Source organism: Ambystoma mexicanum, chromosome 6p (genome assembly GCF_040938575.1).
Source record: "Ambystoma mexicanum isolate Mex_15411 chromosome 6p, UKY_AmexF1_1, whole genome shotgun sequence".
In the NCBI taxonomy this organism is placed as follows: Eukaryota; Metazoa; Chordata; class Amphibia; order Caudata; family Ambystomatidae; genus Ambystoma; species Ambystoma mexicanum.
Window position 1 is genome coordinate 1,515,433,392 of NC_090935.1, and position 17,611 is coordinate 1,515,451,002.

Genomic DNA, 17,611 nt, shown 5'->3' on the forward strand with positions numbered 1-17,611 from the left:
AGCCGGGATGGTGATGATCAGGGTTGAGGTGCCTCAGTGGAGCAGTGTGTAGATCTCTGTAGTAGCACAGCTGGGATGGTGATGATCAGGGTTGAGGTGCCTCAGTGGAGCAGTGTGTAGATCTCTGTAGTAGCACAGCCGGGATGGTGCAGGTCATGGTCGAGGTGCCTTAGTCGAGCAGTGTGTAGATCTCTGTAGTGGCACTGCAGGGACGGTGCAGATCAGGGTTGAGGTGCATTGGGGGAGCAGCATGCAGATCTCTGTAGTGGCACAGCCGGGATGTTGCAGATCAGGATTGAGGTGCATTGGTGAAGCAGCATGCAGGTCTCTGTAGTGGCACAGCCGGGATGGGCCATACCAGGGTTGAGGTGCATTGGTGGAGCAGCGTGCAAATCTCTGCAGTGGCACAGCCGGAAGGGTGCATATCAGGGTTGAGGTACCTTAGTGGAGCAGTGTGTGAACCGGACATTCATGTAGCAGAGGCTGGTGTTGGTCAGTGCTGCAGTACATTGGCAAGCTAAGTGGGTTCAAGGCCCAATAGCACGGGCAACGTCAGTACGGCCAACATGTAACTTAGGGCTTGCACTTTTGTGAAAGAGTGAACTTACTGTGTCCATGCAAAGTTCTCTTTATCGCCACCTAATGAACTTGTAAAGGTGCAGATTGTAGCACTGGTTAGCTCCTCCAATGTGCGCACTGGCCCCCAATGCCAGTGTGCCCCCTATAAATACAAAGGAAATATGCTAATTCCACCATTTGAGACATAACCAGGTCCAGGCCGCACGGCGCTCTGGCTCTGGCAGTGGCAAAGTGGGGCACACCAGAACTTCAGGAAGTTGCCCCTATTCCGGTGCTCAGTAAGAAGCATCAACCAAAAAAGCGAGTACTCTTCAAGGCGCTTGCTCGAACACACAAGTGTATCCACCAAACCGTACCTCCCTACCTCTCTGCAAGAATACACCTCACCACATCTACAAGCCCGACTAGAACGCCCTACTCAAATATGCTCACATTACCCAAAATCAAGAGAGCCCGAGCAGGAGGTGCCAGCTTCCCCTACCTAGCAGCCCAGCACTGGAACACCCTTCCACCACCCATTCAAGCTGAAAAATCTCATCTAGTGTCCAGAAAAGCTGTAAAAACACGTATCTTCACCTGATCACCTCTGACGGCACCCATCTAGCCTGTAACTACCCTGTAAGAAAATGTACGCTTTATAATGATATGAAAATGTAACCAAGCCTTAAATTATGATGTAACTGTAACTGGTTGTGCACAAGTAACAGCGCTGCGATGCCAAAGGGCTACCTGAGCAGTATACAAATGTAAAAATAAATAAACAAACAAATAAATAAATAAATAAATAAATAAATAAATAAATAAATAAATAAACCATGCCACCAGGAAGTGTCAGTCCTGCAGGGAGAGGTGGACATTGTGGGTCAGCACGCACTCTAGCAGGTAACCTGGATAGTGTGGACCCCATGGCAAAATCTGTGTGACATGCCACCAAAGCCACCCACACCTGGCAGTCTTTCAGAGGCACTGGTCTGTCGTGAGACCAGCAGGCCACCCCGCCTTGTGGTGCTGCGCCAGTGCAGGGTGGCATTGGGGGCGAGCACATGGGGAACCCTTTGGAAGGATGGGGCTGCTAACTCCCGACTTTTAAGGGAGACGTGAGAGAGGGTTTAAAGGGCGAGCACCTGCACTTCTCAGCACTAACCCTTGTAGAAATTACATCACAAATGTTGAGGTGTGTGTGCCTTTTATTGGAGTAACTGAAAATATTGTGCTGAGGAAGAACAAGGTACGAACGTTTGAAGTTGCATAGACCTTCATCAGGGGGTAAAAAGCTAAGAGAGGACAGTGATGAGAGTGTGACACCCACCACTGGAGGGCAGGGAATGTAGTGCCTTGATCCTCTTATCTAAACGCTATACACCTGCACAGCAGAAGCATTATCTTGCAGACAGAGCGGTGAGAAATACCGCCAGCATAAGAAAGGCTCACACTGGCCTAGCGAAACCAGGCCAGTCTTCCATGCCTTCCCAAAGATGGGAGAAACGCTGTCTGACGATGGGCTCCAGTGAATGGGGAAATGTGTGCATTTATGTTCATGATAGAAATAGTGCAGGGTTTGAAAGCTTGAGCAAGCATGCACTGCACTGTAGTGTATTCATTTCATTGCTGAAAACCTCTGCACCAAAAACAAGCCTTTGCCAATCCTGACTGCATCTTCTGCAGGCCCGACCCTGACTGTCTGCACTGATTCTAACACTGAATGATACTTTTCTCTGCTATGAATAGTGAATCGTCAGTTGCATTAGATATGAGCAAACGCGGTGTGACTTATAGTGTCCATGAGACAGCTTGATGAGAGGAGAGCTCTTACACGCAGCTCTGCAGAACTCTCTGCAGTGCGTGTGCCTGAAGTGGCGTCAGAACCTCTCCGGAGAGCATGATTTATTCATTTTGTAACTTCTCCCTCTCCCAGGGCAGGGCCGTGACCCCAGATTACTCCTTTCCTGTTATCAGTTAACACACAAAGTAAAGAGGTCATGGGCAGCTGCGCAGGCAGGCCCATAAATTGTATGTATACTTTCCCCTGCAAAGAGGCCCTGTGTGCTCCAGGCCTACCGGGGAAACTCCCGGTGTCCCGGTGGGCCAGTCCAGGCCTGGAAGGAAGCAATATGCAAAGCTCCAGTGTTGGGGACCCCAGCCTACAAAAGGGAATTCTTCCTATTTTATGAAGGCAGTACTGTCACAAAAAAAAAGCATGGGCCATAAGCCAATTTCTTACTACAGTGGACAGGTTGTCCCAGTAATGAAAGGACACTATCGGTGCGAACAATCATTGGCTGCTGCAGATTTCGTAGTGGAGCGGGCATCAACAATAACAATGAGATGCACAACAACCCTTTACGTGGAACATGCACTGTTTGCAATACTGCACAAACCAAAGAGCACATTGACAACACAAACAGCATCAGGTTATGAGATAAAATACTATAAAAATCAGAATTTAGGATAGTAAGATGCAAGACTGTAAACCCTGCATTATTCATGGCAGACGTCTATCAACCAGGAGATTGGGCTCAAGACTGTGTCAAAAACATAGAGCAATTCATCGTGACACGCAAGATGCAGGAAGATGCACTTGTGGGGGAAGAGGTCCCCTACATTGATGGGTCTTCAACTATCGATCAAAGTGATGGGATCAGGAAAACAGGGGCTGCTGTAGTGAGATTGAAGGAGGATTGGACAAGTGAGGTAGTGGTAAGTGCCAGGTTACCACCTCATTATTCAGCGCAAGCAGCAGAACTGGTGGCCCTCATATTGGCTCCACAACACAGCATAGGAAAGAGAGTGACAATATACTCCAACAGTGCCCATGTCACCTCAACAGTACATTCAGGATTGGCCAGATGGTTCAGGAGAGGGTACAGGAGGGCTGAAGGAACTCCAGTACAACATGCCGTACTAGTAGGAGAACTAATGGAAGTGATAACATAACCGCAGGAGCTAGCATTGGTAAAGTGCCAGGCACACACTAAAGGGGACGATGCAATATCAAGAGGGAACGAAGCAGCGGAGTGTGAGGCTAAAGGTGTGTCATATTTTGGGGAATTGTGGGAATTGAAGGAGAGGACACAGGCCACAGGAGGAGTAAGGCAAATGGTGTTGAAGGAAGGGTACAATTACCTACCAGAAACACGAATCATGGAACTGCAGGGAGCTGTATTGTGGGATGAAAAGGAACTCTGGGTAAAGAGAGGGTGTTCAATGTCTCCCACAGACACCCTATGGTGACAAAACAACACTGGGAAGGTGGTCATGCACTTGCGTTACTGAAAACAGCATTGACACAGTTGCATCATTCAGCGCACACAGGGAAAGAGGTCATTGTAGCATGCATTGGAGAATCATGGTTCTGTCCTAACTTAAATGAGTATGTGGCAAATTTGATCAGTAACTGTTTGAGGTGCCAGCAGTTCACTGCGGGGCACACACAGAGTTGCGAGAGGAGCCATACCTAGACCCGAAGGCCCATTCCTGCATCTCCATGTTGACTGCGTGGACATGATCCAAGTATGTCAAGGATACTGCTACATGATAGTGGTTGTCTGCCCATTTTCAAGATGGATAGAGGCTGAACCCTGTTCACATGCCGACACTCTCCGAGCTGCAAAATTTCTGGTCCGGGAAGTATTCCCAAGATGGGGCGTTTGTGAGGTCCAGAGGTCTGACAATGGCCCTCACTTCGCCATTGAACTGTTCAACCACATCACTACCCTGCTAGGAATAGAAAACAAATGTGCATGTGTGTATTGAAGGAGTGCATTGCCAAAACTCAGCAGAGCACCAAGCAGAACTGGCTTCACTGCTTGCCGTTGGCACTATCCGAACTGCGCAACAAGCCAGGGTCCGACCACCACTTAACGCCCTATGACGTGGTGACAGGACGGCGCATGCATCTCCCACTGGCTCCTCCCACTAGGGCACTAAAGGATTGGGAAATGTTGCTGACGTTTTGGGTCAAGAAAGGTTTGATTAGGTCACTTCACTGGTTTATAGCGCTTCTTTTATCTCTCGCAAGATACAGCAGACCCAGGGCAGGCCAGAAGGCAATGTACAAGAGAGTGCTGACAACACAGAGCAGGAAACACCTAAAGAACATTTAGTACAGATAGGTGACCTAGTTTTGTTAAAAAACATTACCAGGCGCTGGAACGCAACCCGGTTTATGGGCCCTCACATTGTTGGGGCAGCCACTGACCGAGCAGAATGCTTGGAAGGGAAGACAGTCTAGAATCACTTGGAAGGCATCAAACCCTACAAAGCATCGGCCTGGCCCAAAAGCACAACTGCAGAGATCAATGTGGCCAGCGCTACACCTATCCATGTACCACAAGAATGCACAAATATCTCAAATACCCCCGAACTAGAGACTGCTGGCCACCCTATGGTCAGGTGTTCCCAAACCACAGAAATACCCACAGCAATGTTGGTACAAATCGAGCAATAAGAAGCACTGTTCTGCTCCCTGTCCAAAACTCATGGCCAGTGTCAAAACTACAACTTGGCTACATGCACACATTTGACAGCAGTAACATGATTTAACCTCTGCTTTCTCGCACATGCTGGTTAATGCAACTGTTGATAACATAGTTTGGAAAGTAGCTCGATGCTCCCCTTGATCACCCTGGAGCATTTTCCAACCAATTGGTCCACACTATAAGAAGACCCAGACACTTTAGAGCATGGTGTAACGCTCACCTGATTCCCGCAGAGGCGCCGGTCTTGACTGGGTGAATGCCGTATCTTCAAAGGTGATGTGTAACACACGGTTGGCTCTTTGGGCTGGACCTCTGTGCACTGTATGTCGGACTCGAAGAGTAAGATGTCTGCAGATAGAAAATATGGGATTAATGAACTGGGTTTATTGGGTGCCTCTCTCCTCTTCCCTTTCTCTTCTCTTGTAGAACCCCAAAGGTTAACGCCCTCACCTTAGGTAAGTGAACGCCGAGCTCTCCATCTGCCTCGGGGCAGGGTGCCGTAACCAGTTTCTTCACTGGATAAGGGTGCAGGCCTCTTGACCTCAGAGGACTGCTGTCCGTCGTTAACTGCACGAACGGTAAGTTCTGGGCACTTCAAATGTCTTAAAAGTCTTTTGTAATGATATCTCTTGTTTTGCAGGGTTCCGGCGATGGCGGATGGCGGGCTGATGAGAGTTGAGGATCGAACCCGCGTGAGGAATAGAAGCGCCTGGAAGCACGTAAGTAAGCGCTTGTAGCCTGCTTCACGATGCGCACTAACTGTCCCTTTTATCTTGCAGGTTCAAGTTCGGAGCTTTAGAGAAGCTGAAGGGTGCTGGAATACCCACTGGATTCGGCGTGGGAAGGAGTAATGGCACGTGAGTAATAAAGTTGCCCAATGTCTTTAAATGCACCTTCTTTTGTCTTTCAGATGCGGGATGCAGCGCCGAAGGCCTCCGGAGCGTGCGAAGAGCTGGTAAGCTTTTGTCTTTCAGATGCAGGAATGCAGTGCGAAGACCTCCGGAGCATGCGAAGAGTAGGTAAGCCTTTGTCTTTCAGATGCCGGAATGCAGCGCGAGGCGTTGGTGACAGCCGATGGACTAGGTAAGAGATGCGCTGCCACTGAAGACCGTAGTGCTAATCTGTTCTTTCTTTGTCTTTACAGGTGCTCTGAAGACTGGATTCCAGGATGGTAAGCCTTTGTTCCCTTAGGCCCAGGATCAGAAGCAGAAGACACGATGAGCGTTCTGCTGCAGAGAATGCAGAATAACGCAAAGCAAGATTCATCCATCGGGTGTGGTTTAAATAGCCTCCTGTAGTGCTTAGGTGTCTCCTTCCACAGCCACGCCTAGGTAAGAAAAGAGTTCCTGCTTTCCAGAAGAGTTCCAGTGCTCTGAACCTAGGGAGTGGCTCCTGCCCCACCCAACAGGAAAAGTAGTCCCAAACAGAAGAGGATCAGGGGTTCAACTGGCAGGTAAGTAAGCAGCATGGTCTGCTGCAGGTAAGTCCACCCAAGCATTATGAGCCCGGCGCTTCCAGCGCTGGGACTGGGCATCTTTATGAGCCTGGTGCAACTGGCGCCAGGAAAGGGTCCAAAAGGTCCCAATTGGGACTGGCTGGCACTCGGAACCAGGGTTATGGGTCTGCTTCCAAGGGAGTCGGGCAAGTCCTGATCTTTTGGAAGCAGAGATCATGACAATGGTCCCCTGAGATATAATTCCTGGTATTCATAGAAGTACTTGACCCAAACATACCCTCAACTCGATAACAGCGCATACCCTGTCCTGCCCACATTACGAAACCCATCCATATAGAAAATCTGGGAGGAAATCTTTGCATGGGCAATTAGTGATTACTTAGTTTGTAGAGCTTGAATAATACTCACAATTACTAAACAAATAATGCTTTTTCTTACGAATTTCAGGCGGGCAACTTTATCATCTCTTCAGCTGCTCAAAAAAGCAGCGTAAGTGGTTATGATGAATAACATAAAGATTGTAATGACTGTTGTGTGGTTCCTATTATCCCCTGGGCTCTTGGGTACTGTTTTCTGGCAGTTGTATTTTGCTATGCATGCCATGGCTGTGTCCCTTACTAACACTCCCCCGACTCAAGCAGCAAGGACAATCATGTCAGGTGAAAGAGAAGACACGGCTGAAGAGGAAGGGAGAGGTAATCGCAGTGTTGGCACAGATATGAAGGGAGTTAACATGTTTCTCACAGACACTGCCCACGTAACAAACAACATGTGGTACAAGCACATGTCCAGAATTGCCAAAGATATGACCAGGGAGAGCTGTTATGTCTGCTCTTTAATCCCCAATGCCATGAGTGCCTCCAGAACCTGCGTAGCAACAGAAATACCTGCAGCAAGCACGCAATGCTTGATGTATCTCACAATGTTCCAAACACGAGGAAGATTTCAAGGGAAAACAGCAACATTAAGGTGGATGTCCAAGGGGACTTTTCCATACCAAGACAATTATGTAAAGACATTACCCATTTGAAACAATTACTGGCAGCTAAGTGAGGGGTTGCAATACATAACCAAATGACCAGAGAAAGGAGAAACAAAGACTATCACACTGGAATACTTTCCATGCCCATGGTCAAGAGTAAAGGAAACAGGAGGAGAATCTGGTTGCTGGTAAAGGCCACAGATACTGATCTATGGAAGAGTATATACTAATGAGGGATGTAGTGGGAAGCAAGGCACTGATTCTGGCAAAATATGCAGTAAATAAGGTACAAGAGGGAAACGCAAATGCCTCAAGGAATGCGACAGAAGCGCAAACTAAGTGACATGGGTGGATAATGAAGCGATCTAGCTTTACAGCCTATAAATCCCCTGAAGATACCAGCTCTCTGTTATCAAAACAACTGTGATGAAGAAGTAGGAAAAAACGTAGGATGCCAAAGAATAGAGAAAATACTGGAAAAGGGAGCAGGAACAGCAGCGCTGATGGACCATTATTGGGCTTGCGGATCCAAAGCATATTACAAGCTGTCACCAAACTGGGGAGGAGTACGCTCCCTAGCACACGTCAACATGACCTCATTGGTGGTACCGAAGAAGGACGTGAAGCTTGATGACTTTATGAAAATGGAAATCAACAAGAGAAAGAAAAGATCCCTGCATACTGTGCCATTTGTCCAAACAGACAACACAGACCCACAGAAGAGACTGAGCAGAGTGAAGAGAGGGGGGAATTACTTCTCAGGAAAATAAGAAGCAGCATTTGATGAAATACCAGCATCACACAGATTGTTTAGCAGAACAAAAAAAGTTCTTCACATCACTATTTCCCAGAGTACAGACATACGCAAATGCCAAATGGTTACAAATCGCTCGCTGCGAGTTTATGGTAATTATAAACTCAACGGTGAATGGGTTCAATGACATAAAAGAAGAGCTCAAAGCGATAAGGTTGGTGGCGCTCCAGAATAGATACGTTCTGGAGCTATGGAAGGAGGAGTTTGCGCAAAGATAGGGAGTTCCTTTTGCACATTCACACCTGCCAACTATGAAGATAACGGGACTCTTTCAGACAGTTACAGAATTGGCACAGATGTACGCTAAAATGTAAGACGAAGCAAGGGGAACAGTGAACGACAAGAGCTGGCTGGCATATTTCTGGTCATGTATGCCATCCTGGCTGGCTGGTGGACTAAAAGTGATAGTTGGAGTTCTAGCACTGGGAGCAGCATCCCTGTGTGGCATCAAGATATGTATTGGCAGGTGCAAGAAAATGGCAGAAGAAGCGATAGGGATGCAAGTTCTCATGGAAATGGAGACTGGAGGAGCAATGGATGATATTGTGAAGGAAAGAGAAAGACTAAGAGAAAAGATAACAGAATCTGACCTATTTCCACCAGGAATGAAGGTAAACAACCCGCGCAACCCAAAGAAGTACATAGGGAAATGGGTTTGATGCAAACCTCGATGTGGGTGCGTCTGCATGTATTGGTCATTTGATGATCATTTTAACTACTATGGACATCTCGGTGGGATAAATAAGGTGTGGCAATTGGTGGATGATGGAGGAGATTGTGGTCGACAAGTGGTCAACTTTATTCCCCCCAGAGGGGAGGTCGAACTATGCCCCCGTGTCCGGAAGACACTCCAACCGAAAGAAGAACCAAAGACAATATGGCCGCCGACAGTACAAGCTTGCACCAATCCCCACTGCACCCATGATGGACAAGTACCATGAGAAATACCCTCTCAGTCAACACTAGGAGCAGTGCAAACATTACCCTGAGTGGAAGAAGACGCACAAGTCAGAACCAGAGACAGCTATATGAACAAAATCAACTAAAAGCACTGAGAAGCCATGCCTCAAGTTGTTAGAGACCACACGACATAGCAACGTCTGGTATGAATCACACATGCCATCCGCACATTCGGGACACCCACACACCCAAATACACGAAGAACACATGCTTACAGTTCTATGAGATACAGGACAGTAACATGCACATACTGTCTGCATGTTTATTATTTTTGCCATTAGCTTATCGCAGCAGCACAGAAACCACCAGAAGTAAGAAGATCACATGTAGATGCTTGCAGATGCTTACATGCAAATAAACCCATGGAATGGAAGGGGCACTCAAGGGACCTGACAGAGCCATAATGCACCAACCTACGGATGCCATACAGAAGGTACATACAGGAGAAACCAGACTATGGCTTAGGAAATCATAGTAGGTCACAACCGTCTCAGAAAACCTGAAGCCACGCTGAGTGCTGTTCAAGCAGAACTACGGCGTGGGGAACGAGGCCACTACCAAGTTGCACTGTTGCAAAGTGACATTCTTTACCCTGAATCGAAGTAACACCGGCAGCAGAGAAGCATAATCCTTCTTAAATGCAGAATAATTCAGAACTCCAAGGCTCACAAACAAGGTCTCTGGACACATGACCGAGCCAAGCTGACAGTGGGCCAAGAATTGGCAGCTGGGAAGAAGCAACTGTCTCATGGACCAGACAATGGTTGCTACAAAATTGTTACACTCGAGCTACAGTTATGCGCTGGGAAAGGAGCACTTTCACAGCAATAATTGTCTACAGACCGTTACATCGCAGACACAGTTGCACATAGCACCGCAAACAGGTGCAGTTCAAGCTGGGAATTGATTTTGCCCCAGGCCTGGGGGCTCACAGTTCAGCCAATCACAGCTTATGGCCGTAGGGCTGGGTAGCTGGGGCCACGGACCAATCATTGGATACACATACTGTAATAATTAATAAGTAAGAGTTTTTGGGGATGGGTCAGGCCTGACATTTGACATAGTAACATCCAATCCACTAACCTCTACAGGGGCTACTATAGGGGGACTACCACTCAATAGCCAACCCGGAGTGGAGATAGGTTTCTGGAGAAGGGCCCAGGGTGTGACATATATGTGATGTAATATTCTATAGAAACTGGCCTGCAAGCCAGAATTCCTCAAGCTGTGCCTGGATTTGCCTCTGTGTATTTGATCCCTGTTGGTTTGTTGGCTGTCATAAACTTCATTGAACTTGCTACTTCTCTGGACTTGCGTTCCTTTTGGGAATGGGAAGGAGTTAGGCCTTCCATGAGTTTGACATCTGCGGACTCCTAGATACCCACCCTACTTGCCTAGGAGACCCTCCTAACAACCCCCCTCCCCCACCAAGGAGCCTGTTTTACCCTTTCATTAATCCCTAAAGAACAGAGTTCTTGAGAAATGGTAAAAACAAGATACCTCATCCGCTGTGTGGAAGTATCTTGCCAGAAAATATAGACCCTCTTCAAATGACACAGAATTTCTCTCCAGAAACCCTACACCTGCGAGCTTGGTAGTGCAGGCTGCTACCACTACATCAAAAGCAGCAGCCTTTTCTACAATTCTGCCTGACAGATACGACAAGAAACTTGACGTCTTAGATAAAAGCCTTAAATGCTTTTTGTGCTTTTGCAAGATATTCTCACACTTTATGGGATGTTGTGGCACAAGCAGCAGAACATGTCCCTGAAGGGGAAACGAGATAAGGCTTTCTCAACATTATTCAGGATGGCAAAGAAACAGTGTGCCAATCTTTAAAATTGGGGTTGGACACATCTGACGGTCTATGGCGTCTAGCACAGTAGCTAGAAGATTTATGTGGCTGCGTAAATCAGGCTTTGCTCCAGATGTGCAGTCTAGGTTACGAGACATGGCTTTTCAGGGATCTCACCTTTTTGGCACAAAAGCTTATGAAAGCCTAGAAAAGCATCAAGCGTCTAAGGCCGCTTCTAATTCTCTTGGCACTGCTATTCGAGACTTCCACATAGAGCAAGAGGATCTGGAGGTAGAACTTCCAAGACAATTTCTGCCTCTCTCCCATCGGCTGCAGACACAACACCAAAACCACTTTAAGTCCTTGTCACGCAAGACTCTGGTGGGAGGCAGACTGACCGAGCACTACAAAGAAAGGTTAAAGATTACTTCAGAGGCTTGGGTGCTGCAGGCAGTGACCCCAAGTTGCTTTTCTTTCTTACAAAGGCTTCCAGATTGCCCCCTGAGCTCTTGGGGAGGCATACCCCCTTCTCCTGCAGGAAAATCTTTCCCTGTTGGAGAACGGTACCATGGACTGGGCCTGTAGCAGAGCAATACAAAGGTTGGTACTCCACCTACTTTCTGGTTCCCAAGAAAGACAGAGCACTGTTACCCATCCTGGACCTGAGATGCTTGAACAAGTGCCATAGGAAGGACATATTCAAGATGGCCACTCTATCGCAGATCATCCAGGTGCTTCAGCTTCAGGATTTGATGGTGTCGCTCGATCTTCAGGATGTTTACTGTCATGAGCCCATTCATCCCAAGCACAGCATGTACCTGAGGTTTGCCACTGGCGGTTCTCGCTTTCCATTTCAGGTTCTGTCTTTTGGGCTGAACTCTGCCCCGAGAATTTTCACTAAGTTGATGGTGGTAGGGCCAGCGAATCTAAGGAGGGAAGGGATTCACATCTGCCGGCCTTTGATTTTCTGAGGTTGCTCAGCCTCATGGCATCCTGCATTTTCTTGGTGCCAGAGGCCCATCTGAGGATGAGGTCTCTCCAGTGGGCCCTCAGACCCAATGGTCGCAGTTCTCTGGCAGGATAGTGGAACCTTCTTCAGGTCCCAAGCAAGGTTGCGCAGGATTTCCTGTGGTGGACCTGTATGTCAAATGTGATGAAAGAGGAAGCTTTTTAGCAACCATGGCCAGAGATGACAGTAGTCAGGGACTCCTCCCTCACGGGATGGGGAGCCCACTTGAACAAGCTAATGATAAGTGGTCATTGGTCTTCATCAGAGTCCACACTACACATAAACTTTTCAGAGCTGAGGGCACTCAGACCAGCGCTGATGGCCTTTTTTGTCTTCTGTACAGGGGAAGAACATCCTGATAATGACAGACAACACAGTGGCTATGCATTACCTTAACAATAGAGGAGGTGTAGGGTCACTATCACTGTGCAGCGAAGAAAATGCAGCTCTGGCTTCGGGAGTGTCAAGAAGGAATTTCTCTGTGAGCCATTCATCTGGCCGGGGCAGAGAATACGATGGTGGATGCTCTGAGCAGGCAGAGCACAGTATCTCACAAGTGGGAGCTAGCTCAGAAAACCCTTCAAGAAATCTTCTCCCTTAAGTGAATCTGATCCCATTTATATCAAGAGGAAGTGCTGCTCCAGAGAATTTCCTCAGAGAGGAGCTCTGGGGGATGTGTTCCTGGTGTATTGGGATTGTCCACTCCTGTACACGTTCCCACCAGTACCCGTCGTTCCTCATGTCATCAGGAGGTTGAGGAAGTTTGGGAAGTCCATGATCCTGATTGCTCTGGATTGTGCCTGGAGAACATGGTACCCAGAACGTTTAGACTTGTCCATCTGCCCTCCAATTTGTCTTCCCCAGAGAGCAGATCTGTTCTTCCAAGAGGGAGGCCATTTTTCATCCATCCAGAATGCAGGACGCTGACCCTTCATGCATGATTTCTGAGAGGTTAAGATACAGAGATTGGGACCTCCCAGAAGACGTTCTGGAGGTGTTGCTTTTGGCTAGGAGGCCAGCAACAACTCTTTATAGCGTTGCCATTGGAAAAAGTTTTGCAGCTGGTGTAGAGCTAAAGAAATTGATCCTTTCATTTGTGACACTCCCACTTTATTATTCTCTGTTACATCTGGGCCACCAATGGCTTCAGGTGTCTACTGCAAAAGGTTACCTGGCTGCACTGTCTATATTTAAGTGCACTCCAGAACAGGGATCTTATTTTAAGGTTCCCATTTTTATTCAGTTCCTCAAGGGATTTACGAATATATTCCCTCCAGTTCCATTCATAGCTCCTGCTTGGCACCTTAATTTGGTTTTGAATTTCTTAATGAGCCTCGCCATTCTTGTCTGCTCAGGTTACTGACTCTAAAAACAATTTTTATAGCAGTCATCACCTCTGCTCACAGGGTAAGTGAGCTTCAGGCTTGGTCATGCATGCCTTCCTTCATCATTTTCTCTATGGAGAAGGTTGTCCTGACGGTATGTCCTTCCTTTCTCCTTAAGCTGGTGGCGGAATTTCACCTACCTCAGAAAATAGTTTAACCACGTTTTACCCACCTCTGAAGAGAGGTTACACCGACTAGATCGTAGATGAGCGTTAAGATTTTAAGTAAGGGATGGGTGTGGCTAGCGGCATTGTGATGCAGAGGTGTCTTCACAGGGCTCCGGCACAATCCTTATGGAATGATTAGCAACCCAATTGAATAAAGCTTTTCACTAGTTCAAGTTGTTTGCCTCGGCATGGAGAACAAATGGCGACCATCATCCGAGGCGGCTGCGGAGGACTTCATGAGGCCAGGTGGTTGGAGGAAGGGGGCAGAAGCTAGAGCAGTCTGCAGCCAGGAAGACGGAAAGATGGCAGCCGGGAGGTGAATTGAGCGCTGACAGAAAGGATGCAGTACTGGCATTTGCATCTAGCAGAGGAGAAGTGAAACTGTGGTGACAAGGGCACCCACATCGAGCATGAGGTGCAGGAGAGCTGAGCTGGGCGGATGGTGGCTGTGCCCGTGGTGAGGTGCCTGGAGGAAAGAGCAGGAGCGGCCAAAGGGGATCTGCGGTGGCTGACTGTGGTCCAGGGCAGGCAGGAGGCAAAGAGATAGGAAGCTGCAGGACAGGCGAACAAGGGCAGATCACTCCCCCACCCCCCTAGGCAGCCTTGAGCAGGAGAATTGTGCACCCAAGACAGAGCTAGCAGAGAGGGTAAGGGACAGGCCTGCATGGCACCGCTGAGTTCAGTGCTGGAGAAGCTGATAGCATGACAGTGTATACTGGATGCCTGAGGCTACATTAGGTGAATTGAGCAGCAGAGAGTACCTGGCACTGGAAGAGAAACTGAGGGAGGTGAGGGACACACCAGATCACACCATATGGTGGACAGGCAAGTCTTACAGGTGTGCAGTGAGGAGGTTAAAGGAGGAACATTAGCTAAGTGCCACATTCACATGAGAATGTTTGGAGTATAAAGGGAGTCACACATTACCAGGTGTACGCTGGGGACTGCTGCACTGAGTAATGGTGCACAAAGCGGTGTGGGCCCAGTAGTTTGAGATCCGCCTGAAAGAGGGGTCTGATCAGCAGATACTGCGGGCAGCACCTGAGGCAAAGGACAATAAGGGTCAAGAGGCAAGGAGAGCATGCAGGCACTAGTGGACCCTGTAATATAGGGTGAAGAGGTCATGCTAGACAAAGGAGAGGAGAAAAAGCACAGCAGCGGAAGACAACGAGAGACACATGCCTGGTAGGAAAACACTGGCAAAGCCAATGCAGACCAAGATGGATGCTTATGCAAACAAGAGAGATATTAAACAGGGCCCACTGGGCCCAACAGAACAATGCATGGATGGTGACAAAATGTGACGTGGGCCTACTGCAGCAAGATGTGATTTCACTGGCTGAATGGGTTGAGATGTAGGGACCCGGGTGGAGGAGGTGGCTGGCACCATGAAAAATTTAACCCAAAAGGTACGATATCTGATGACAAAAGTGAAAATGCTAATAGATAGAGCTGAAGGCACGGAAGGGAGAGCGCGGCAGAGCAACATAAGGATCCTGGGGCTGCCGGAAGGTGAAGATGGCAGAGACCCAACCACATATGTAGAAAACATGTTGCTCCAAGAGGTAGGCCTGGGCCTGCTAACGTAAGATTTCACGGTTGAACAAGCGCACATATCCTTGACAGGAGACACCCCCAACCTCCGGTGCGCCATCGACCGAGACTGATAATCACAAAAATCCTGAACTTTAAAGACAGACAGAGGATCCTTGTGTCCCCCTGGGAGTTGAGGCGAGATCAAACGCACGCCTGCGCCATTGTCCATTTACCCTGAATACACTATTCAGGTACAGAGAAAAAAGAGCCAGTTCGTTCCTACGAAAGAGAGACTCAGGCAGCAGGGCTTGAAATACATGCTCTTGCATCCGTCCAAGTGAAAAGTTTTGCATAATGGAAAGGCACACTTTTTTTCAAGACTCCCCAGGAAGCAAACCAATGGATGTACAGGAATAAGATGGCTCCTATGACCGAGAGGAAGAATAACAATCGCTGAACGGAGCTCGCAGACTGAATAGGGGAGACAGCTGGGTGCCACAAGACATTCGTTCTTATGAACATTCGGGAAGAGGAGAGATGACTAGGGGCCTCGTTGTGGACAGGAATCTGCAGGGAACAACACCAGAGAGTATCACAGGATGCTGGCTGGAGAGTCCCCAGGTTGGGAGTATATATAGGATGTTGGATTTGACATCAGAATGCCATGTACCACTCAGTGTTGGGTGGGACGAATGGCAGTTAGGTCTGAAGGGCAGGGTTATGCCGGGCCAAGTAGTAGTAGTTTTCATTTTTGTATTGGCTTTTTGTGGAGGGGGTTTTGCTTAGTTTTCAGCCTTCATTGGACAGGGGCATGGGTATTCGGGTGGGGTTCTGGGAGCGTGGGGCACGGAGGCATGACAGGCATGATAGGGGATAGTCCCTATAGGGCTTTGAAATAAGTCACAGAATAAATGGAGAGTAACGGCAGGTGGGAGGAGTTGGCTGCGGGCTGTTAGCAGTGCGCCATTTCCTAAACATGATGGGCAAGTGGGATGCCTGGAAGAGGGAGCGGGGTGAAATGTGGAAAGGTAATGGCTGAAACATTGAGGGTTGTCACATGTAATGTGTGGGGTCTGAACAACTATGTGTAACGGACCAATGTGCTCACTTATCTGCGCAGGAAGGTGTTAGGAATTGCTAAGCTGCAAGAAACCCATCTTATGCTAGATAAGCAGGTTAACATTTTGAGCAGAAGGGGAGGACATGGTTACGGGTCGACCTATTCGAATTTCACTAGGGGGGTGTTAATATGGGTCTCTCCCATGGTACCGTTCAGGATTACGGAGGTTAAGACCGATAATGAGGGTAGAATTACCTTTGTGCATGAAAATGTACATAATAGACAGGTATGCATTGTTAATACATATGCCTCCAACCGTGATGTTTCCTCTTTAGAGCCCCATAGGTCAGTCTGACCCCGTTCAGACAGATGAGGTGGATTTGGGGAGGAGACTTCAACTGTACGCTTGACTTGCGTCTGGATAGGTAGGATGGTAGGTATGCCAACCCTGCGCTGCCGGCTAGAATATTAGGGAAACTGCCGGAGGATATGGACATGGTTGAAATTTGGAGGTGGCTGCATTGGACGGTGAGGGAACACTCACACTACTCAAGCCCCCACTGGCTTTATACTTGAATAGATTAACTTCTCACAGGGAAGAAACAAATAGGTGTATTCATTGACGTTGCGTATGAGGGCTGTGTGCTGTTGGTTCACTCCTCCCTATTGACTAGGTGGGTAGTGCATGCTGATCTTGTGCCAATACCAACGTGGAGACTGAGGGCAGAGGCACTTCAAGATGACCACTTTCGAGGATATATGGAGGAAACTATAGAGGAATACTTTGAAGTTAACGAGGGCAGAGTAGGCAGAAAGAGAGCCCTGTGGGATACGTTTATGGTGGTGATCGGGGACCAGCAACATCTATGGTGGGAGGGGTCAAGAGGGAGTTACTGAGGGATCTGTCAGCATCAGAGGCAGTGATCAAATGGCTAGAAAGCATGCAAACAGAGGCAAAGGGTGTGGAAGGGGAGCTCCTAAGGTTGCGTCAGGAATGTCTGGAACATTGGGACAGGCTGGGTAAGTACGATTATCCAAGTTATATTGCCAGGCTGCATGGGCAGTGTGACAAACCAGGCAGGATGCTGGCTTGGCTATGTCGAAGAGAAGAAGCCAGGCCAATGATCAGTGAGTTAGCGGATGAGTGCAGGGAACTGTGGAACTCGCAGAGAGAGATTAACAACATATTCGCTAGATTCTACAAAGATCTGTACAGTATGGCAGAGAGGAAAAACATGAGGGAGGTTGAGGAGACATTATCAGAGATTTCATTCCGACAACTGTCACTAGAGCCGATGGAAGCACTGGTGGCGCTGCTTACTGCAGAAGAAATGGGGACGTTGATACAGGAACTCCCGTCAGATGATGGCCTGCCTGCAGTGTTTTACAA